At 52.9% G+C, this 5,598-nt stretch overlaps 1 non-coding gene across 1 annotated transcript; it reads right to left on the bottom strand.

Moving 5' to 3' along the window:
* Positions 1-5,164: 5,164 nt before the first annotated feature.
* On the bottom strand, positions 5,165-5,249 carry TRNAG-UCC. Its single transcript has one exon. It is a non-coding gene; the product is annotated as a tRNA-Gly (tRNA).
* Positions 5,250-5,598: the final 349 nt, after the last annotated feature.

The raw sequence follows: 5,598 nt of genomic DNA, 5'->3' as shown, positions 1-5,598 counted from the left end.
GCCAGTGTTTGGATCAGCGCTTGCTAAGTTATGCTGTGGTAACAAACAACCCCAGTCCCCAGTGGCTTACAACCGCCACGATTTATACATCGTTCAGGTTAAATACCAGCTGCCAGTCCGCCAAGGCTGATTCAAGCCATCCTTTTTCTGAGACCCAGGCTGAAAGAACAGAACAGGCTCTCGTGGCAGAAGGAAAGAACAACAGTGGAAACACAGGATGACTTTTGAAACTGCAGGCGAGGGTTACTTCCCTCGTAAGCCACCTGGCCAAGCCTGCTGTCACTGGGGCAGAAAAGTAGCAACGCTTTCAAGTGAAGGCAGCAAATAATTGGCAACAACAATCTAGTAAGGCAGGTTATCTATGTGTACGATCTCCATTCTCTAGTTTACAATATGGAAATAATATCAGTTCCCTCTTAATGAGGTACTTGTAAAGATTAAGTGAAATACAGTCTGTCTGGCCACAGTACATTGTCAATTTCCTTACAGTTTCGTAGCGCCTAGCACAGTGCCTGGAATAGAGTAGACGCTCGAGAGATCTTGGTGGCACTTTTGTCATCAATGAATATTTACTGATCAACTACCATGCACCCAGAGACGTGGTTCTAGGATGGCTTTTAGGATCTAGTGGAGAATAAGACAAGCAAAATTCCTGTTCTTGTGGACCATACATTCCAGCTAGTAAGGCTCGGATGGTAAATAACTAAATAAAAATTTCAGAGGGTGATCAGAGCTGAACAGGTACAGTGGACTCAACATCAACATGAAGGAAAATTCCTTGAGTCGTGGGCCCACCTGGTCAAGCCTCTGAAGTGACTCACAGGCAAGTAAGCCCATTCCAAGCAGCCCAAGTAATAGAAAGGAATTCTCATTTTTACCTTTATGTTCTTTTTTTAATTATTTCTTTTTGAGAGAGAGAGAGACAGAGTGCGAGCAGGGGAGGTGCAGAGAGAGAGGGAGACGCAGAATCCGAAGCAGGCTCCAGGCTCTGAGCTGTCAGCTCAGCTCAGAGCCTGTCGCGGGGCTCGAACTCTCAGACTGCGAGATCATGACCCGAGCCGCAGTCCACACTCAACCGACTGAGCCACCCGGGCGCCCCATCGTTTTTACCTTAATACTCGTAAAGCTGACGCAGCTTATGTCCTGAGCTGGCCTCTGGATCTTCTTCCTCCCTCTTGGGGCTGGATGGAGAAAGACTCCGAGGAGTGAGGGGGCTGACCATGCCGGGGTGACAGGGGAGGGGGAAGGAGGTGGGGGCCAAGGGCAGGAAGGCAGAGGTTCTTGGCAGTCACACCCAGCTCTGTGACCTAAGCATCGCCTCCCCCTCGCTGTGCTGAGGAAATCAGGCTGAGAGAGGTTGAGGAACTGCCCAAAGGCAAAAGGCCGGTAAGAGACAGAGGCGGAAACTGCACGTGGGTCGGCCTGAAGCCAAGGGTCTGTGCTTGCAGCCCCGTTACATGCACTTGCTATCAGAGCGGGGGCGCAGAGAAAGCAGCTCGGTGGGGTGGGCAGGGGAGAGCCGTGAGAAAGAGGAGACCCGGTCAGCTGGAAAGGTGAAGGAAAGTGCATGGGAAGGGGAATGTGTGGAGGGAGAGAATAAACACAGTCACAAGCGCAAAGCTCTAGGACGGACGTCCGGAAACCGTTAAGGGTGGTCAAAATCTTCCCTGATGGTTTTTTCTAAAGCTCTGGTATCCAGCCTGTGGCATAACTTTGGGACAGGGCCAGGGACAGCAAGACAGGGCCAGTGCAATGGGCCTCCCACCACGGGAGGCTTTCCAATCGCCCTGCGGGGCCCTGAGGCCCCATGGAAGGGTGTGAAATCCACACTGCTCCCGCTGAAATGTAAAGACCCAGCACTTTCCATCTGCAGCCGTGTATCATAATGTTTTGCTATCAGGCTCTGGGGCCCGAGTCTATTAAAATTCTGATGCTTCTGTGGCTGTGGGATTGGATAATGATAGAAACTTCAGCGGAGGAAGAAAAAAACGTAATGACAGCCAGCACAGCAGAAGTCAAATGCAGCGAGCGTGGTCACAGCCCCCGGGGCTGCTCAGCGCCGTCTATCCTGATGGGGAGAGAAGGGCTCCCACGACTTTGGGCTGGCGGTCATGGCTGATTCTTGGATGGCGTGAAAGGCGGAAAGGATTTTGGTGTCGAATAACAACAGCAATGACAATGCATCAGTATTTTACATGTGTCATTTGCATCTGCAGAGAACCTGATGTTTACAAAGTGCATCACGTTACATGCCCTCTGTCCAGCCCGACCACAACCTCGTGAGGCAAGGTTGTGATGAGCGTGATAACCAAATGCGTTTGGTTCCCCCACCTCCCCAGCGCGAGGCAAAACGCGTACCACCCCACCCCCGGAAGTTAGGTGTGGCCCCGTCACTGAAAACATGGCTGAAGACTTTCTCTGTTACGAGTCCCAGGTTCCAAGCCGGGGGGGGCGGCCCGGGTCCCAGAGGAAGGAGACGTGGAGCAGAGTCCCCAGCAAGCCCGCGAGGGACGTGGAGCTTGGGTATGTGTTGCTGGGCGGGCACCGATGGTGTCACTGCAGCAGAACCTAGCCATCCTGACCGATTCAGAAACTGTCCCCGTTTGCAAAACGAGCGAATGAACACCTAAGGCCTCCTAGACAGAAGCTTCAAGTGAAACCTGGGTCTCTCTGCTCCTTAGCACCAGGCTGAGCCAGGGCTGAATCCAGCTAGGCTTGCCTGCTAGAGCTGATGACCTTGGGCAAGTTCTGCGAGCCCCTGGAGAACAAAGACCGTAAGGCCCCACAGGGTGGGTGGGAGAACTTGAGTGACACACGGAAAGCACTTGGGTATCGCGGGTGCCTCACAGCGCGTTTTCCCCCAGCCCCGGGCTCTACCCGCTTCACCGACGCCGTGTTTCAAAGGTGCCCGTGCAGCTTAGGAAATTTGAAGATGATTCAGGGTTCCCCAGACACCCTCCCTGAATTGCTTTGCCTTCTGCCCTCAGCTAAGTAGAGTTTTTATTCCCCGTCTGAGCTCGGAATCCGGAAGGTGTCTCCTTTGTGTCCAATTAGAACATTTTTCATTTCAAAACGTATTGTTGTCCGGGGACAATGGCGTGAAAAGGAGCCGAGCTGCTCCTGAGAATAGAAGCAGGCAGTGAAAGGCTTCCTGAACACGGTGGCACCTCTGAGGGGCCCCTCTGGGCCCCGCACCGGCTGAGCCAGAACCAGGTGTCAGCAGGAGAGACCCTGTAATTAATTTTTAAATTTGCTATTATCATGCATTTAGGCAGCGGGTTGACGTGCCGCTTGGTTTTGACCTTTAAAAATGTTACAGGCAGTATCAGCTTTTCTCCAAAATGAAGGACATTGACCTAGAGGCTATAAAAACCACAACTTCGTAAGCTGGCAACCTTCCTTTCAAAGTTTTCTCTCATTTCCTTTTATTTTACTTGTCATCTATTTAAAGGAAACCCACAGACACATACCCTTCCAACCCCCCCCCCCGCCTCTTTTTTTTTCTGGAAATAAAGTATGTATTTCCATCCCTTCATTTTTTATTCCCAAAGTAGCTGTCACACTTTTTTTTTTTTTTTTTGTATTGTGGTAAAATGTACGTAACATAAAACTTACCACTTTAGCCATTTTTAAATGTACAGTTCAGTGGCATTAAGTACATTCATATCGATGCAGGCTGGCAGGTCCGAGGACCCAGAGGGGGTCCCGCGGGAGCAGCCAAAAGGGTCCTTGGCGTCGCACAGGAGAGAAATCAAATGCAAGGCGAGAGGAAGTGCGAGCAGAGATTGAAGACGCAGAGAGTACAGATGCGGACGGAGTGTCCGGGAGACTCAGAAAGGAGAGGAGAGGGGGTCTCGTCTTTGCTGGGGGCCTGGGGGTTTGGTTCAGGATGGTGGTCCTGTGCACGTGTCTTCTCGGGCATCCGGGAACAAAGACGGGGTTTTCCGTAAGTCACTGATGCCCTGGAGGGAGTCAGGGGTCTGGGTGAGTCGGGCCTCTTGGAAAATGTTCGTGACGAGCCCGCCCGGTCACTCCTTAGGTATTGTCTACTGTGCTGGAACACTCCAAAGAGCTCATTAAATCCTCGGCCTTCACGAGGAGGACATACACGCGGTTCCGCAAGCCACGCGTAAGGCGCGGGTGCGGGTGCCGGCAAGAGGAGAGGCAGCGAAACAAGCAGTCTTTCGCGGGGTCCCTTCAGTTTCCCTGCCTCACTCTGGTTGCGCGACCATCCCCACCGTCCGTCCGCGGAGATTTCCCGTCTGCCCAGACTGAAACTCTGCTCCTTCAACTCGAACTCCCCACCCGCCTCCCCCGGCCCCCCGCGACCACGTTCTACTTTCTGTGTCGGTGACTTTGATTACTCCGGGGACCTCAGAGAAGTGGAACTGTGCAACATTGGTCTTTTTCCGCAAGGCTTATTCCGCTGAGCAGAGCGTCCTCAGGGTTCACCCGTGTCCTAGCAGGTGTCAGGATTTCCTTCTTCCTGAAGCTGGATGATATGCTATTGCATGGCTGTCTCGCGCACGTTGAAAGGGTAGAAGACCTTCAGCGACCAGTGGCGACACGCTAGTTTTCCAGTTGGGACGGTGTTTTTCCCACACATTACTTCATCTGGTCCTCCAGCGACATCTGGAAATAAGCATGATCGCCCCGTGTCACCCGTGAGAGGCCGGGTCTCCGAGAAGCCGAGGGACGGCCGAGGCCACGCTCCCGAGTCGGGGAGCAGGACTCAAACCGCCCAGAACCCCGGCCTCCTCCTGGCTCCCATGACACCCTGGTCCCAAATGCTGAAAGCAGAACTTATTCGTCGTTGAGGCTAGAGTTCACTTTTTGATTTCACCCCCCTCCTGTATGCGTTCGCCAGCTTCTAGCCGGGGCTCAGTTAAGATGAGCGTAGTGACAGAGTCTCCTGGCAAAAACAACCACTTTGAGACAGAGGAAGGGAACAAAACCTACCCCAACCCCAGTCTCCCCGCTGTGAACCACCAAGGCTATCTCCTTCTGGTCTTTTTATAGGAGATCAGAATGACCGCGAGGGCCGCGGGACAGAAGGAAACCTCTTATTTATTTTTGAGAGAGAAAAAGAGAGAGCACAAGCAGGGGAGGGGCAGAGGCAGAGGGGGACAGAAGATCCGAAGCAGGCCCTGTGCTGACAGCAGAGAGCCCGACGCGGGGCTCGAACCCACGACCTGCAAAATCACAACCCGAGCGGAAGTCGGGCGCTCAACCAACTGAGCCACCCAGGCGTCCCTCCAAAGGAATTTTTATCTGTTAAAGTAGACTTACAGGATCTTGGGGCGTCAGGATAATGTTAAGCCAGGATTCCCTTTGGCCCCCAGCAAAGTGTCATCATGGAGGCAGCTGAGCTCCTAGAGGGAGGTCACTCTGCTGGTTTCAAGGACTTGGCAATGGGCTAGAGGCAGCGAGGGAATTTAATTTTTCATTTGCCTGAGTTTCCCACATCACCCTGGCAAGCACTTTAACCCCTTTCCTTTGTTCTTGGGTAGCCGGGAGTGTCCGAGGAATATCACACTTATTCCGCATTGGGGGTGGGGGGGTGCTGTTAGCTCCACTCTGCCCTCCGCCTGCCCCACA

Source organism: Panthera leo, chromosome B4 (assembly GCF_018350215.1).
Source record: "Panthera leo isolate Ple1 chromosome B4, P.leo_Ple1_pat1.1, whole genome shotgun sequence".
Taxonomy (NCBI): Eukaryota; Metazoa; Chordata; class Mammalia; order Carnivora; family Felidae; genus Panthera; species Panthera leo.
This window is presented reverse-complemented; position numbering and strand designations above follow the sequence as displayed.